The sequence below is a fragment of the Neolamprologus multifasciatus genome, chromosome 13 (genome assembly GCF_963576455.1).
Source record: "Neolamprologus multifasciatus chromosome 13, fNeoMul1.2, whole genome shotgun sequence".
Classification (NCBI taxonomy): domain Eukaryota; kingdom Metazoa; phylum Chordata; class Actinopteri; order Cichliformes; family Cichlidae; genus Neolamprologus; species Neolamprologus multifasciatus.
In genome coordinates, this window is record NC_140451.1 from 31,201,364 (window position 1) to 31,219,681 (window position 18,318).

General features: G+C 38.3%; 2 long non-coding RNA genes across 2 annotated transcripts in view; both read right to left on the bottom strand.

The window, feature by feature from the left end:
- The window catches only part of LOC146505797 (uncharacterized), a 116,433-nt gene that overhangs the window by 59,200 nt on the left and 38,915 nt on the right, over positions 1–18,318 (bottom strand). The window lies entirely within an intron of this gene.
- Positions 7,358–8,846, bottom strand: LOC146505798 (uncharacterized). Its single transcript, XR_014877684.1, has 4 exons — positions 8,575–8,846; positions 8,373–8,484; positions 8,128–8,280; positions 7,358–8,010 (listed from the first exon to the last, which is right to left on the bottom strand). It is a non-coding gene; the product is annotated as an uncharacterized LOC146505798 (long non-coding RNA).

The following is an 18,318-nucleotide window of genomic DNA, read 5'->3' on the forward strand; positions in this document are numbered from 1 at the left end:
CTTACACAAAATGTAAACGCCGTATATGAGTATGGCTTTGCGATGTTAGTTTTACATTCATTCATCATGGTATTTGTTTTCTGTGAATGAATGATACTGACTTTATCAAAGTCAGAGTTTCCTCTTGTGTGGTTGTGAAGAGTTGACATTGTTAGTTTTGCTTCTGTGACTTGCTTTGATCTTGTTGCATTGATCTGTTTGTGAGTATAACGATTTGTGAGTGGTGCTAAACATGGGTGGCCAATATTGTTTCTGAACACTTCCAGTGTGGACATAGACCATCCGCCAACATCCTGCTAAAGCTACACCAGATGTGGTGACAGGATTATGAAAATGATCAATATCATTATATAGGATTGAAGCACGTAAATATCTGCTTACTGCTCGTGTCCTATTGATTGACCAGAATTCTGCAAGAACTATCACTCCTATCAGAAAGGGTGTCTTGCAGCATTTTCTATCATAAGATAAATATAACAAATTAGAAATGATTAGTAATGGCTCTTTCTTATATGCAAAAAAAACCCCCACTTATGACAATTACATTTTTTCTTTTCTTTTTTCCCAAGTGATAATATAATCAGATTTAAATGAGGATTTGTGTTATCTTAATGCAAATTCAAATGAACCTGTAACAAATGAACTTGCTGGTTCAATTTAGCATGTTTTAATTCCCATTAGTTTCTTCAGAGTCATCTAAACAATATCAGGAAATGGGATTGCTCCAAACAGAGCTTGTACATTCATCTGACTTTCAAAAAATTGCCCCCGTGAGGTTATTTCCATTAATCACTTAGCATGAGTGCTCCCACTAAATAGGTTGTTGATTAGATCACTTCACTTTAGGTGTCCAAAACAACTGTCATTGTCCTGTTATCACAAAGTACAAACATGATGCACTGATGCTGTCAACCAATTTCTGGGGAATGGATCCATCTGTCTGCCATCTGCCACTGATCAGGTAATTTGTCCACTCATACTAGTTGGTAATGCTAATAAAAACGTGTTCTAGTTAGAATTCATGACAAATAATGACTCAAAAACATGGAGAAAGAATTGGGGATAAACTCAGAATGACAATGGGAAATGTCTAGATTATGTGTTCTCTTTGGAGAGTCCAAACGGCTCTAACAACACACTGGTGAATATTCTTGCAGACTTCAAACTGTGCCAAGTTAATATATGTTCAATATGGTATTGGAAGTTTGTACAATGGCTCAGAAAATTCCTCCATAGTTAGGCCTGTGTTATCATCATGGACACTTCAGACACGTCAAGAAGCAATCTACAGGGTGGGCCATTTATATGGATACACCGTAATAACATGGAAATGGTTAGTGATATTAAAGTCCTGTTTGTGGCACATTAGTATATGTGAGGGGGCAAACTCCTCAAGATGGGTGGTGACCATGGTGGCCATTTAGAAGTCGGACATCTTGGATACAACTTTTGTTTTTTCAATAGGAAGAGGGCCATGTGACACATCAAACCTATTGGTAATGTCACAAGAAAAACAATGGTGTGCTTGGTTTCAACCTAACTTTATTCTTTCATGAGTTATTTACAAGTTTCTGACCACTTATAGATATGTTCAATGTGCTGCTCATTGTGTTGGATTGTCAATGCAACCCTCTTCTCCCACTCTTCACACACTGATAGCAACACCGCAGGAGAAATGCCAGCACAGCCATCCAGTATCCGTAGTTTCAGGTGCTGCACATCTCGTATCTTCACACCATAGACAGTTGCCTTCAGGTGACCCCAAAGATAAAAGTCTAAGGGGGTCAGATCGGGAGACCTTAGGGGCCATTCAACTGGCCCACGACAACCAATCCACTTTCCAGGAAACTGTTCATCTAGGAATGCTCGGACCTGGCACCCATAATGTGGTGGTGCATCAGCTTGCTGGAAAAACTCAGGGAGCGTGCCAGCTTCAGTCCATAAAGAGGGAAACACATCATCATGTAGCAATTTCAAATATCCAGTGGCCTTGAGGTTTCCATTGATGAAGAATGGACCCACTATCGTTGTACCCCATATACCACACCAAACCATCACTTTTGTTGTTCCAACAGTCTTGGAGGGATCCATCCAATGTGGGTTAGTGTCAGACCAATAGCGGTGGTTTTGTTTGTTAACTTCACCACTCACATAAAAGTTTGCCTCATCACTGAACAAAATCTTCTGTGTGAACTGAGGGTCCTGTTCCAGTTTTTGTTTTGCCCATTCTGCAAATTCTGTGCGCCGATCTGGTTCATCCTCGTTGAGATGCTGCAGTAGCCGGAGTTTGTAAGGGGGCCATTTGTGAGTAACTAATATCCGCCGAAGGGATGTTCGACTAACGCCACTCTCCAGTGACATGCGGCGAGTGCTACGCTGTGGGCTCTTGCTGAATGAAGCTAGGACAGCCACTGATGTTTCTTCATTAGTGACAATTTTCTTGCGTCCACATTTTGGCAAATCCAACACTGAACCAGTTTCACAAAACTTAGCAAGCAGTTTGCTAACTGTAGCATGGGAGGTGGCTGGTCTCGTAGGGTGTCTTGCATTGAAATCTGCTGCAATGACCCGGTTACTGTGCTCACCAAATATCAACACAATTTTGATCCGCTCCTCACGTGTTAACCTCTTCGACATGTCAATGGCTGTGAACAAAGATAAACTTGTAAATAACTCATGAAAGAATAAAGTTACATTGAAACCAAGCACACCATTGTTTTTCTTGTGACATTACCAATAAGTTTGATGTGTCACATGGCCCTCTTCCTATTGAAAAAACAAAAGTTGTATCCAAGATGGCCGACTTCTAAATGGCCCCCATGGTCACCACCCATCTTGAGGAGTTTTCCCCCTCACATATACTAATGTGCCACAAGCAGGACTTTAATATCACCAACCATTCCCATTTTATTATGGTGTATCCATATAAATGACCCACCCTGTATATTTTTTTTATTCTTTGCTAAATGTCCTTGGTTCTGTGATAATTCAGGTATAAAGGTGAAATGAAAATGAGCTTAGACACAGTGCTGGTTTCACTGCATATTAACAAAACTGACCTATGGCGGAATGCTTTGCAGTGGGGCTATTTCTGAACTCAGAGCAATCCCTGTGCAACATGTAGCACTACTTCTGTATTTTTAAATCAGTTATACAATACTGCAAAATGTAAATGTTTTGTACAGCATAAACTTTTTCAAAATTGTTATTTTTTCAAACAGCAGACTTGATTTTTAAATTAAAGGGCTGTGGAATTTTAATACAGAGTTCTGTTTTCAATGACTCCAAATTTTATTTCAGCCTTTTGTAATAAAAACATTTGATTTTCAAAAATTAAAGGAAAAAGTAAAATTACTCGGCACTTGAGGCACTTGAGTCTGACAAGAGAACAAATCAGTAGACAAATATAATTCATAATGTGTGGTGCAAACAAGATGTTGAAGATGCATAGATATAGCTCTTGTTAATTCAATTCGATTTAATTCAGTTTTATTTATACAGCACCAAATCACAACAACAGACACATCATGGCAATTTATATTGTAAGGTAGACACTACAATAATACATACAGAGAACAACCCAACAGTCATATGAGCCCCTATGAGCAAGCACTTTGGTGACAGTAGGAAGGAAAAACTCCCTTTTAACAGGAAGAAACCCTCAAGGAGAACCAGTCACATGAGGGGCGGGGCCATCTGCCGTGACCGGTTGGGGTGACAGAAGGAAGACAGGACAAAAGACATACTTGTTATTAATCTCTGGCTCTCTTCCACAGCATGATTCAATGCAGAGAGGTCTATTAACACAGTGAGTGAGAAAGGTGATTGAAGAAGAAATACTCAATTCATCAGCGGCCTACACCTATTGCAGCGTAACTAAAGGAGGATTCAGGGTCACCTGATCCAGCCCTAACTATATGCTAGGAAAGTTTTAAGCCTAAAGGTTTAAACTAAAGGCTCTGCCTCCCATTCTACTTTTAAATACTCTTTTTAAGGAAACGAGAGAAAAAAACAACCAACTCTGTTTATTTCCCACTTCCTGAGTGAGAGTGAGTTATAGACAGATGAGTTATAAGCGTAGATGGCTGAAGGGAGTGAGGTTAATATTACTTTTGTGCCTGCTTGAAGTACCGCAAGGCTCAATTTTTGCAGGACATCTACTTTACAATGTGAAGCACAAAGGGATTCAGTCATAGCTAAAAGTGCAGTGACGGGAGGCTTTCAAACTTTACACCTGAGGAGCGATAAGCCGCTAGCTTTATCCCACAATACCACAGACTGCATTGGTGAATGTGGCTTCTCAGTTCTGTGGCTACCTGTACATTATGTTCTGTGTATCCCTTGACAGGCCCGAGGTGACGACAGTCTATTTTCAGTGCGCATATTGCAGTGCTGCCCTGCTCCAGTTTGATTGACAGCTCAGTTTGAGGGTGGAAGAAAGACTTTATGTTGCCTCTGGATGATGTGCCAATCACAAGTGGACCAATTGTTGTTGTTAAGCATCATGTGAGAACGTGTGAGAGTCATTATGTGAGATGTGTACAGACCTCTATAGCTACATTTGGTGTGAGTCAGAAAAGTAATGTTTAAAGTTGGGGAGATGGTTTGAAGGTTTGCCTCTTTTGAGCTGTTTTCAAAAACTCACTGGCGACAGTGTTGGCCACAATACAAAGCCAAGCTGTTTCTACTGATAGTTTCATATCCCTATTGTCTATATATAATTCATCCATTCTCTTCCACTTATTCAATTCAGGGTCGTGGGGGGAGGAGCTGGAGCCTATCCCAGTTCCTGGAGAGGTTACCAGTCTATCACAGGGAGACATTCACACCTATGGGCAATTTAGAATCATCAATTAACCTAACCCCACTAACTGCATGTCTATCTACAAGACGCTGGGGCAAAATGAGAAGAAGCCCAGAAATCCATGAAAGAATCCAAAGGTTGTACACTAGAAAACACTAGATAAAAGAGTCACAATGACTGGAAAGGTTATGTAATAACTCAAAGAATCTGGCAAGTGAGAGGTAAAAAAAGCTAAATATGTTTATATATTCTGAAGAGCTTGGTTACTGATTGAACACAGGTGTGCCAGTAAGGTAATATGACTTACTGATGTGTTAAATGCGGGCTGTGGGCCAGTGTCATTGCTTTAGATCACTTCTGGGACACTTTTGAAATACACTATGGCACATCAGATGAAATACAAAACTCGGTCTTAAATAGCCATTAAGCCTTGAATAGATGCAATCTAACCTGAGAAAAGAGAAAACTGTTGCTACTGGTTTCTAAGGCACTAAATGGGCAGAAGACCAGAATACAGAAACCAGACCAGAATCCTTAAAAGGAGCAGTTAACATGTGGCTGCTAGCTGAGCAAAGAATAAAACTGCATTTGAATCAACATAAGACACTTTGAGGAAATTTTATACTCATAATACTCAACTTATTTTGAAAATAAAATCTCAGTTTTAACTTCAATCTTGTGAAAAACCTGAAGTTAAAACTGAGATTTTATTTTCAAAATAAGTTGTGTTTCTCTTTGAATTCAAAGAAGCGGCTTGTTGCTGCAACATTCTTGCCTGTGCTGGATTATGGTGATATTCTATATATGAATGCTTCTGCTCAATGTCTTCGAATGGTTGATTCTGTGTATCATGCTTCTCTGAGGTTCATCACTAACCGTAAATTTCAGACTCACCACTGTGAGTTATACTCTCAGGTAGGACGGCCTGCTTTGGTAAGTCGGAGGAACTCTCATTTATACAGTTTTATATATAAGGCGATACTTGGGTTGCTGCCTTCTTATATATGTTCCCTGCTAGCAATGAAACATGCTGGTCGGTATTCTCTTCGTCCGCATGGTTACTTGTTGCTTTCTGTTCCATTTGCCCGAACTGAACTTGGTAAAAGAGCTTTTGTCCATTTAGCTCCCTCGGCTTGGAACAAACTGCAGAAGGAAAATGACTGAATTCATTTCATTAAGTGCTTTTAAATCTAAACTACGAATCCTTGAGGCCAAGTCCATAACATGCATGTTTCAATTAGATTGATTCTCATTTTAACTAATTTTTTTTTTAATTAATTAATTTATTTTTATTTGAATTTTATTGAATTTTATTTTATTTTATTTGTATTCTTTCACTTATTGTTGCATGTGTGTTGTTGCTCCCTGTGTTTGAGTAATTTCTGTAACTGTGAGACACCTGCTGCTGCCTATCTTGGCCAGGTCTCCCTTGAAAAAGAGGTTTTTAATCTCAATGGGATCTTCCTGGTTAAATAAAGGTTAATAAATAAATAATAATCTCTTAATGTTTGAAAAGTTTAATGTCTGTTTTTTGTCTACAGCTTCAGTTTCTTTATGTCATGGTTCTCAGAATCTGGAGAGGGTGTGGTGTGTTTTTCTCTTTGCCTCACCATGGTGGAACTGGACTTTGCTTCCCCGCCTCCTAACCAGCCCCCAATGCACACCTGTGGCTCGTTCACACTGATTCTGCTCTGGCTTGTAGTTAGTATTATTCCTGGCAGGCTACTTACGATTGCAGGACATGCTGCTTCCTTGCTGGATCATCGTACTACCTAGCGTCAGCGTAGCCTAGCTACTAGCCTCTGCCTAACAGATCGTGACACTTTATTTGGCTGAATATGACTTATATTCATATTTAACAATTAACAGGTAGCAGTCAAGAAAAAGTAAAATAACAAAAAATGATTCCAAGTAAAATCTAAAATCTGAGCTTTCTGAGATGCATTTAACAGTTCCCTACAAACCTTAAACTCCAGTCTCAGGTGTTTTGTAAACCACCTCTCCACCTGACTCCCATTGTGAACTCCTTTGAGGACAGTTCAAACTGCCTAATCACGTAACTTATATGGTGTATTTTCATATTTTCAGTGTATGGAATAATAAATGAGTGTTTTGTCTGTTGTTTGAGTAAAGGTGGTCCATCATGATCTTGTCCATAAAATAAGCCATTTACATGATGCAATCTCCTTGTAAGATAAACTCAGTACACAGTAAAAAACCAAGTGTCAATTTTACACTTACAGAGTTGATTTTAACTCTGCTTCAGAAAACATTTGGTCCCACTCAAAATTAGAGTTAAATTTACTCTATGGCCAGTGTTAACTTTTCAGTGTTAATTGTACTCAATTTAGTGTCAAAATTAACAACAAAATGTGTAAAAATATTTAACACTGAGGGTTATTCACACTGTTCAGAGTAATTTGATTACACTTTATAGAGCTATTTTTACTCCAAATTTAGTTTAATAATAACACTCTGATGTGTAATAATATATCATTTTTATTTCTCTGTAGTGTGATTTTTTTCATATTCATCTTATGATGCTATATTACTAAATAACTGATCTAGCCTACATTATGGAAATAACAACAAATATACAGGTTAAAGTAACAGCATTTATTATGTTTCTCATTTCAGTGTCATTTAATTAATGTAACAAACCTTTACAATTCACAGTTCTATGATGCTCACTAGAGAAAGCAATATCACATTTCCCCAATGTCGTAGTTGTTTGCAGAAAAGTAAAAAAGTTGGTCAGGGATGAACTGTATGATGTACCAAAGACATAATGGGCCCTAAAGAGTTCATCAAGGGCTCCTACTGAACCTGTAGCTTTACATGGAAGTGCATACTTCTCAATCACAATGAAGGTGTGAATGCTGCTTCTTGTGGATCCCTGAGTAAGAAGGTAGGGCTGACCTCTTCGGGTGATGTTGTCTAGATGCTGCTGTACACTGGTTCCAGCCTACAACAACACATTAAACAACAGTATTAAGTGACTATCGTCTGACAGTAGATTAGCTCAACTCACTGTCCATGAAAATAGAGGTGATGGAAAGTATCTTTTAAACAACATACCTTTGAGAATTTGATGAGGTTATTGACAGCTTGAGATGCAGACATCTTTCCTGGTCTCTTTCGCCCTTGTGCAGATGGTGGTAGCAGATGTAGCAGCAGCAAGATAGTAGACAAGTCACTGTCCCAGCCTACAGACGAATAAACAAAGAATTATTCCAAAAATACATTGAATTGACAGAATTACCTATATAACCAACAATGGCAAATAAAAACAGTCACAATCATACCATTCTCAACTCCAGTACCTGACTCAGCATTGCACATTAACTCAAGAGCTCTGAGGTGGGGACAAGTCCATGACTTTCCTTTACAACCTTTGCTTTGAGATTGATGGGCCACCTCTCCAAGAATTTGCTCGCAGTGACCTCACAAAACAGGAGTCGGAAATCTTGTTCTATCTGTAATGCAAAAATACAGAACATAGAGAGGTGTTTGATTGAATCCTGCCTACAAATTACATCAGTATCATTTAAATGATAAGTGAACTTACTTTTGGGAGATTTGCAAACTGAGACGCTTCTTTCCTCCACAGCTTTTCTTTGAATGGTCTTCAACCGCCATGCAATGTATCCTGAACCGCTCTCTGGATCGTAGTAATGTTTCTATGTAATTAAATAAACGAAGAAGGACTATGTTATCAACATTTCTGAGGGCAATTATGTATTTAATGTTGAAAAGTTCCCTTTACTTACATATCCATGTTGTGAATATGGGTCTTCCAGATATGGAGACAGAGCAACAATGCCCTGCGCATACATCACTCTTACGCTTTTAGGGGGAGATGCCCTAATGTATAAATTCAATAATTGGCATTAAACATCACAATTAAAAATAATACAATGTTAAAAATGTTTCTTTATATCTTACATTTTTGATTTGCTATCAGTTAATTTACACAAAATACATATTTCTTACTAAATAATGAGCAAAACTCTAAAGTAGTGTATGCCTTTGGCATTTGCTTAAAATAATATAAACCAGTAAAGTTAACTTTATGGTCATGTTACCCACTTTTTCTGAAAGTACATTCGTTTATGTAAGCTAATTAGCGATTATTAGCTTACTGATAAACGGTAATTTAGTTGTTCAAACTGTGCGATTTGACATGTGACAATGATATTATTTTGATAGCATTTAGAAGAAATACATAGTTAAAATGTTTTAGGTTCATATTAACGCAGTGAGAAGATAACTCTATCTAGGTTAAAATAGGTTTACTCTGAAATATTGACACTCCATTTTTCACTGTGTAGGTCTAGCAAAAAATCACTTCAGTTTTAATTGTGTATAAATGCAATATACTATCATAGTTCTCGGCAGGACACAGTGTCTTGTCCTTTTGTACTAAGAGGATAGACTTGGTTTCAGTCTTTGCTTTCTTTTTTCTTTTTTTTTGGTCAGATTTGCGATTATGGCTTTCCATAGCTTACATTTAAATACCTGAGGCTGAAACTACTTGTTAAAAATGTCAATAAGAAGATATTAGAAGTGAAGAAAATGAAGATGATTAATCACATGCATTGCCCTTAAGTCGCTGAGTCTTGACACAAGCTAAGCAATGAAGCTACGCCAGTTGTGCTAGTTTCAGTCATTATGCAAATGTACTTTCTATAAGGTTGGAAACCCGCAGTCAGCTGACACAGAAGAAGTCACTTGGAAGAGTTGGGAAACGTTTCTCTGATTAACCCTTTAAGACCTACCATGAACCAAGTCCGCCAGAGCTTATATTATATTTTTACATGCTGTAGAGCCACTTTTGGGAGCATTTCAAGTTGCTATACATCAATACAACCATTATAGCCCAAATTTTATAATAATAATATGTCTGCATTAAGTGCATAGTAATTACATAAATTGCAAAAAAGTGCAATAAACTACAAAAATATTAAAAATTGTTTTTGTTTTTTTAACATATAATTCTAGTTAGAGAAATTTAAGAGGCTTATCCCTCAAAACTGTAAATACAAAAAAGTTGCACAAAATAGTTTCCCACCACAGGAAATTTATTTTGAGTGTCTTCATAGTTTTATTTTTGAGATACACCAATTTTTATATACTGCAGGAAAAACGAAAATAAATATTATACTGCAAATTTGCAAAATAACAGCATATGCATCAAAATAAACTATTTCCAGCAGTGCAATATGAGTCCTAGTCAAAGGAGCTTGCAAAGAGTCCTAAGCATCCCAGAAACGACACAGAAAGTCATAAAGTCAAAGATAACTTTTAAAAACACCAGTATAGAACACTAATTTAGTTCTGAGCTCAGATAAAATAATTATTGTGGGTGATTTTAACATCCATGTAGATGCTAAAAATGACAGCCTCAACATGGCATTTAATCTGTTGTTAGACTCAATTGGTTTCTCTCAAAATGTAAAAGAACCCACCCACCACTTTAATCACACTCTAGATCTTGTTTTAACATATGGCATAGAAACTGAACATTTAACAGTGTTTCCTGAAAACCCTCTCCTGTCTGATCATTTCTTGATAACATTTACATTTACAATAATTGATTACGCAGCAGTGGAGAGTGGACTTTATCAAAGTAGATGTCTTTCTGAAAGCGCTGTAACTAAGTTTAAGAATATAATCCAGCCACTGTTATCATCGTCAATGCCCTGTACCAACACAGAGCAGAGCAGCTATCTGAACGCTACCCCAACAGAGGTCGATTATCTTGTTAATAATTTCACCTCCTCACTACGTACGACTCTGGATACTGTAGCTCCAGTGAAAACTAAGGTCTCTAATCAGAAGTACCTGACCCCGTGGTATAATTCTCAAACACGTACCCTAAAGCAGATGACTCGTAATCTGGAGAGGAAATGGCGTGCCACAAATTTAGAGGATCATCATTTAGCCTGGAGAAATAGTTTGTTGCTTTATAAGAAAGCCCTCCGCAAAGCCAGAACAGCTTACTACTCATCACTGATTGAAGAAAATAAGAACAACCCCAGGTTTCTCTTCAGCACTGTAGCCAGGCTGACAAAAAGTCAGAGCTCTTTTGAGCCAACCATCCCTTTAACGTTAACTAGTGATGACTTCATGAACTTCTTCACAAATAAAATTTTTATCATTAGAGAAAAAATTACCAATAATCATCCCACAGATGTAATATTATCTACAGCTACTCTTAGTTCCATTGATGTTAAGTTAGACTCTTTTTTTCCAATCGATCTTTCTGAGTTAACTTCAATAATTACTTCCTCCAAACCATCAACGTGTCTTTTAGACCCCATTCCTACAAAACTGCTCAAAGAAGTCCTGCCATTGGTTAATTCTTCGATCTTATATATGATCAACCTATCTCTAATAATCGGCTATGTACCACAGGCCTTCAAGGTGGCTGCAGTTAAACCTTTACTCAAAAAGCCATCTCTAGACCCAGCAGTCTTAGCTAATTATAGGCCAATCTCCAACCTTCCTTTCATATCAAAAATCCTTGAAAGAGTAGTTGTCAAACAGCTAACAGATCATCTGCAGAGGAATGGTTTATTTGAAGAGTTTCAGTCAGGTTTCAGAGTTCATCACAGCACAGAAACAGCTTTAGTGAAGGTTACAAATGATCTTCTTATGGCCTCTGACAGTGGACTCATCTCTGTGCTTGTCCTTCTTGACCTTAGTGCAGCATTCAATACTGTTGACCATAATATTCTATTAGAGCGATTAGAACATGCTGTAGGTATTACAGGTATTGCACTGCAGTGGTTTGTATCATATCTATCTAATAGACTCCAATTTGTGCATGTAAATGGAGAGTCCTCTTCACACACTGAGGTTAATTATGGAGTTCCACAGGGTTCAGTGCTAGGACCAATTCTGTTTACATTATACATGCTTCCCCTAGGCAGCATCATTAGAAGACATAGCATACATTTTCACTGCTATGCAGATGACACCCAGCTCTATCTGTCCATGAAGCCAGATAACACACACCAATTAGTTAAACTGCAGGAATGTCTTAAAGACATAAAGACTTGGATGGCCACTAACTTTCTGCTTCTTAACTCAGATAAAACTGAGGTCATTGTACTCGGCGCTGAAAAGCTTAGAAATATGGTATCTAACCAGATTCTTACTCTGGATGGCATTACCTTGGCCTCCAGTAACACTGTGAGGAACCTTGGAGTCATTTTTGACCAGGATATGTCCTTCAACGCACATATTAAACAAATATGTAAGACTGCGTTCTTCCATTTGCGCAACATCTCTAAAATTAGAAATATCCTGTCTCAGAGTGACGCTGAAAAACTAGTTCATGCATTTATTACTTCCAGGCTAGACTACTGCAATTCATTATTATCAGGATGTCCAAAAAACTCACTGAAAAGCCTTCAGTTAATCCAAAATGCTGCAGCAAGAGTACTGACAGGGACTAGAAAGAGAGAGCATATTTCTCCTGTTTTGGCTTCCCTTCATTGGCTTCCTGTTAAATCCAGAATTGAATTCAAAATCCTGCTCCTCACATACAAGGTCTTAAATAATCAGGCCCCATCTTATCTTAATGACCTTGTAGTACCATATCACCCTATTAGAGCACTTCGCTCTCGCTCTGCAGGCCTACTTGTTGTTCCTAGAGTATTTAAAAGTAGAATGGGAGGGAGAGCCTTCAGTTTTCAGGCCCCTCTTCTGTGGAACCAGCTTCCAGTTTGGATTCAGGAGACAGACACTATCTCTACTTTTAAGATTAGGCTTCAAACTTTCCTTTTTGCTAAAGCATATAGTTAGGGCTGGACCAGGTGACCCTGAATCCTCCCTTAGTTATGCTGCAATAGATGTAGGCTGCCGGGGGATTCCCATGATGCATTGAGTTTTTCCTTTCCAGTCACCTTTCTCACTCACTATGTATTAACTGACCTCTCTGCATTGAATCATATCTGTTATTAATCTCTGTCTCTCTTCCACAGCATGTCTTTATCCTGTCTTCCTTCTCTCACCCCAACCGGTCGCAGCAGATGGCCGCCCCTCCCTGAGCCTGGTTCTGCCGGAGGTTTCTTCCTGTTAAAAGGGAGTTTTTCCTTTCCACTGTCGCCAAAGTGCTTGCTCATAGGGGGTCATATGATTGTTGGGCTTTTCTCTGTATCTATGAAGCGCCTTGAGGCGACATTTGTTGTGATTTGGCGCTATATAAATAAAATTGAATTGAATTGAATTGAATTATAGGCTCATGAGGCCCTGATGGTTAAAAAACTACATTTCCGCGAAAATGACGTCACTTCCGGTTTCGGGCAGGTAATGGTGGACATGGGAAAATTCGCGCTGACCTATTCCAACATAGGATGTGTTATGAACAGCTGATCGGATCGGCAAAGCCAGTTTCTGGAATATTATGTTTTTGTTCCTGCAAGCGCTTTTTATGCAGTTTTTGCAAAGCTATATGTGGAAGGAAACTGTGACCGAGGACAAGCTGATGGCATAAGATGTAAGTACAACTCCTCCGGTTTCATATGCAAAAAAAATTATTGTGCTAGCTTATGTGGTTGCAGAGCTACCGGGATTTAAAAATAGTCACGCAAAACAGAGCGTGCTGCTCCGACCGGCTTTAAAGGGTTAAAAACATCACATCCAGATGAACAGAATCAACTTTTTGGGATTTCCTTACCTGGACGATTGCGCATGCATCAAGACAGTGAAGCTACTATTTATTTAATCTTTTTAGTCTGGGTGTGTGTTTGTTTTGTTTTTTTGTCATGGCAAAATGTGGTAGTACTAGCTACTGTAGCAGGAATTAGCACAACCACAGTTTTTAACACTTTGGCAGATGTTTGCTGTGCTATGAGCGTAGTGTCTTAAGAGTATGTGGCTGTATGTTACACTCTCACATGCAGCATATGCATTGTGGTTCGTCACTAAAATGCATAATTTGTTTGTAATTGTTTGTGGTTAACAGCACAATGGTTAATGACTTGCTAAACAGATTTCTTTAGCTTGTTAAAGTTTCATTATTTCTTCATTTGGTGTCAGGGCATATTCAGCTGTCACTTTCTCCTTCAGAAGAAGGCCCAACTCGTAATGCTGTAGGCTATTTAGTCTCATTAAAGCCCAGAATCAAGATAAGAAGCGTTGCGTTGACTGGCAGGCTGACTGTTTATTTGCATTTTTCAGTGCCACAGTATTTGCTTCCTTTTTGTGATCATTTTTGGAAGGAGAAAATGGTAAAAGCAGCGCAGCTTTGGTGCTAAACATTGTTTTTTAGATCCCATACAGATGTAGCATGTTTTTAGCACATGCAGAAATACGTGTTTAAACCTGTTCAAGTGCAAAGTGTCCACCAACGCATACATGAGGAAACAGGGGAGTAGGGAAATGAGTTTCTTTGCTTAAAAGGTGCTAATAGCATGCAAAATCAGATAGCGCCTAACTTTCAGCCTATCTAGACTGCCCCTTCATACTGCAGCCAACACTTTCTAGACAGAGTGGCACATTAAATATTCTCAAAGCTCAGCGCTCAATGAACTAGAGGGAGATGGAGAAAAGGAGATGAAGGAGGGACAGTGATGGATGAAAGAAGAGGAAGAAAGAATCCCAGCAGGTGGGAACATGAGGTATGAAAGATGTGGATGTGGATTCTTCTTTTGAAGCAACAAAAGAAGAATCCAGAAAGCCAAAAATGCAAAAAAAATTTTGCAATTTGTCCATTATGTTCAGATTTTCATAAAAAATATTATAATTATTTTGCATGTAGAGAGAGATGTTGAGCTGGAATTGGTCTGCTGTTGATTTTTCCTAAATACTCTCTCACTTTTTTTTTTATTAAACAGATTAAACAGACGCACACACTCCAGACACACAGTCCCTCTCTCTGCTGCCAAAAGCTGTCAGGAAGATCAAAGTGGTTAAATGTATTTGATGGAATACTCTGCTTTCTTCATTTACCACATAGACTGGCTTTGACTTGAAAGAGTTTTCATTGAAATGAACTTGATACTGGAGTGCATTTGAAACAAGAGTGGATATTTAGAGGGGTACAGCAGATAGCTGTGTGGGTGTGATTAGTGTGTGTGCCAGGGCTGTTCCTCAGTCCGTTCTATTATAATTTGGGGGGCTCAGCTTTCAGTACAAAGCAGCACACAGAATCACATTGTGATATGAATGAGGGTTAATGTAAAATGTCAGCATTGGTTCGCTTTTGCATTTTCACTGAGTTCAACTCGCTCTTCCAGATATGCAGCCTCTCTGTCTCTCATTATGTCTCCATTGCATTAATTCATCTTCAAATCTTGCTATTATCTTCATTTCCATGTCTAGATGGTCCCAAAAACCTGCTCAATCACACCTTCCTCCTGTCCCTAGTTACCCTCAGATGCTGCAGATGCAACTTCACTTCCACTTAGACCGCTAACCAAGACCTTAAAAAACCCGGTAAGAAAGTCTGTTGGGCCATCTCTAAGGGTAATTAAGTGGGTAGGCGACCCATGTCAGTGAACAGACCCCAACTGTTTCTTCCCTTCATTAGTAAAACCATGACATGCAAAGGAACCATGGCAACCAGCACAGAACACTCACATGAGAAAGATAAGGATCCCAATTGCAACATTGTGTCTGTGTTTATGCAACTGAGTGTGTTATATGAGGGGCACCCATCTGCCAATAATTAGCCTACACTTCTGATCAATAGCTTTGATGCCTGTTAGGATTGAGTAAGGTGTATTCACCCGTTTTTCCCCATGTTAACTGAAAAATAAAGCACTGATCTTTGTTTTTGTAATTAAAGAAATTACAAATGTATTGACAAGATATGCCAACCACAATATTTACTGATAGTAGGTGTGAGTCATTTTTGAATACAATATTAAAAACTAAGTGAAAGGTCAAAGGTTAAGGTGCTTTGTGTAGCGCTGCCAGATCATCCTGATGCATCAGTTTATATCCTGAATCGACAGGCTTGTGTTTTTATCAATTCGGGGAATTCACTTGAACCCTTTTCTCTTATTTACAAGATATACACATCTGCCTGTATTATTGTCTAATACTGCAGAACAAAGTAATACACTTGGATAACAACAAGATTATGTTGTCATTAAAAAACAACAGCCATTTAGTATTTTTTTTCTGAAACTGACTCATGAAATTGAATTTTGCTGATTAAAATTTTATGGGATTTAAGAGTCCATGCTGAGTGTGAGAATAGGAATAGTAACAGAAGGTAAAAATAATAATAGAAAGGATTGGATTAATGATGTTTTTCTCTGTAAAGAAACAGTTATCAATCGAAACCATTCTATTCACCACACTGTGGGCTGTGACTGCGTCTAACTTGCATAGTGTCACAGGCTGGGTCTCTGACCCAGCGCTCTGAGTTCATTTTGTATTTGTCTCATTTTAGATTTGTGATTAGTTTATGTCTCATTCCTATTTAGCTTTAGTTAAGGAAAGGCAGTTATTATTTATTGTTTCCTTGGTTTCTATGTTTGAGTTCTTGTATCGTTCATCACATGTTAGGTCTGTTAAGCTTGTGTTGTCATGTCTAGTTTCAGTGTTTCCTGTTTTATTTTGAAGGAGTCGTGTGTTCTTTGTTCATTGTATTTAGTTTCACTTCCCCTGTCCTGTCATTAGGCTCATGTCAGTCAGCTGTTCCTCCATGTGTTCCCACTTCCCCTAATCACCTCCTGTGTATTGAAGTCCTCTGTTTTCAGTGTGTCATTGTCAGATCGTCTGCTTTGTTTGCAAGCCAAGAAGTTGCGTCAAGTTTCCTCATGTCAAGTCCATGTTCCTGTTGTAGGTTTTTTTAGTTAATTTAGCTCACCCAGTTTAGTTTATTGTTAGCCTTGCATTTTGCCTTTTGTTTACAGTTATTTTGCCAGCCTCAATAAACGGCTCGTTTTCTGTTATTTAAGCCATGTTTCGCATTTTGTTTCCGTCTGCATTTGGGTCCACCCTTCACTCTACACACAGTCAGCCCTGCTGATTGTGACACATAAGGTCTTTGTGTCATCTATACTATAGCTATATTGCAGTTTTAATTCTTGTCATTTCATTCTAAATGCTACATGTTGTATTTCATTTCAGCTCGGCCCCCGCACCACTCTTACTGCAACTCTTTTGTTATTGTCGTGATGCAACCATGCTCTTTTAATGGATCTTTTTCTATGTTGTTGTCGAGTTAGTGAATATCAGAGGTGTTACTGACTCAAAAAAAATCTCACTTTTCAATTTTGTATCGAAGCCTTGGATGTAGCTGCTCCGTGCATGTCAAAGAGCTGTGAAAGTGAGTCTGAACTTGTCTGATTCCATCAGTATTTGCGATGTCTCACAAGTTTAGATGGAAAGTAATATGAACGGCTTTTAGTTTTCACTCAGACGAGTCTTTCTAAATCAATGTACATTTACCAAGCCTAAACATGTGGCTACGACAAATTTTGTTGGGGAGTAAAAGATGGTGAAAACAAGGACCCTACAGACCTCATTTACTTTTTTAATAGAATCCCTAATCAGAGATTAAAAAAAATAATAATGGAGGCTTCAGGCTGCTTGAGTGTTTGGAGGGCTTAATGAGATAACAGAGGATCTATGCACAAACAACACCAATTTTCAGAGCTGAGGAAAAGGCTGAGATGGAGGGCAGAAGACAAACAAATAAATTGAGGGTAACGGAAATTCATTCTGGGTTTGATTTGTTTGCATAATCAACAATAAAACAGGTTTCAGGATATGCGTTGCCACTTACTGATCTGGAATCCCAAAAAATATTACAAACTAAACCTGTTCACTTGTAAAATCTTTAAGAAATAAGCAAACAAAAGACATGAAAATTCAAAGAATAGTCAAATACACCTGAGAAGCAAAGCAGCTTTGTTTCATTTTGAGGTAAAAGCTAATTGTATGAACATTTGCTGTACATCGCTATTTTTAAAGCCTCCACACTGATACATTTCATGCAAATTAACACCATGAAAATGACAAACAGCTTACCAATACAAATGTTGACAAAAGGAACGGAAACTATATGTATAAAAATAACATTTGTACTTCTATTTTACACATTTCTGCTGATATTTTAAAGACTTACGTCTGTGTTACACAGAAAGTCTTGAAATGTCTTAAAATGGAGTTGATTAGAAACATTTTGTAACTCTTGTGATTATTCAGGCTCCCAGTTTTGCACAGTAGCTTTGCATTTTACATCTCAGTGGTTGGTTTTACATTCCAAGATGTTCCTCTTTGATTCGGTCTCACAGCAGCGGATGAAGGATCAAAGCCAAGAGTTTTGCATCAGTGGTACAAGTGTACGGTGCGCAGTAGAGCAGATAAGACCGATAGTCTCTTCTTTGATTCGTTTCAATGACATCTTCCAAATAGTCTAATTGTTGTTGTTGTTATATCTTTGTACATTTCTGTTGATTGACCAAACAATTCTCTGACATAGGATCAGAATTATTGGTAGTGGCAGAAGTGAAGCAGAGGAAAATTTGGATGAGCATCTCTATCTG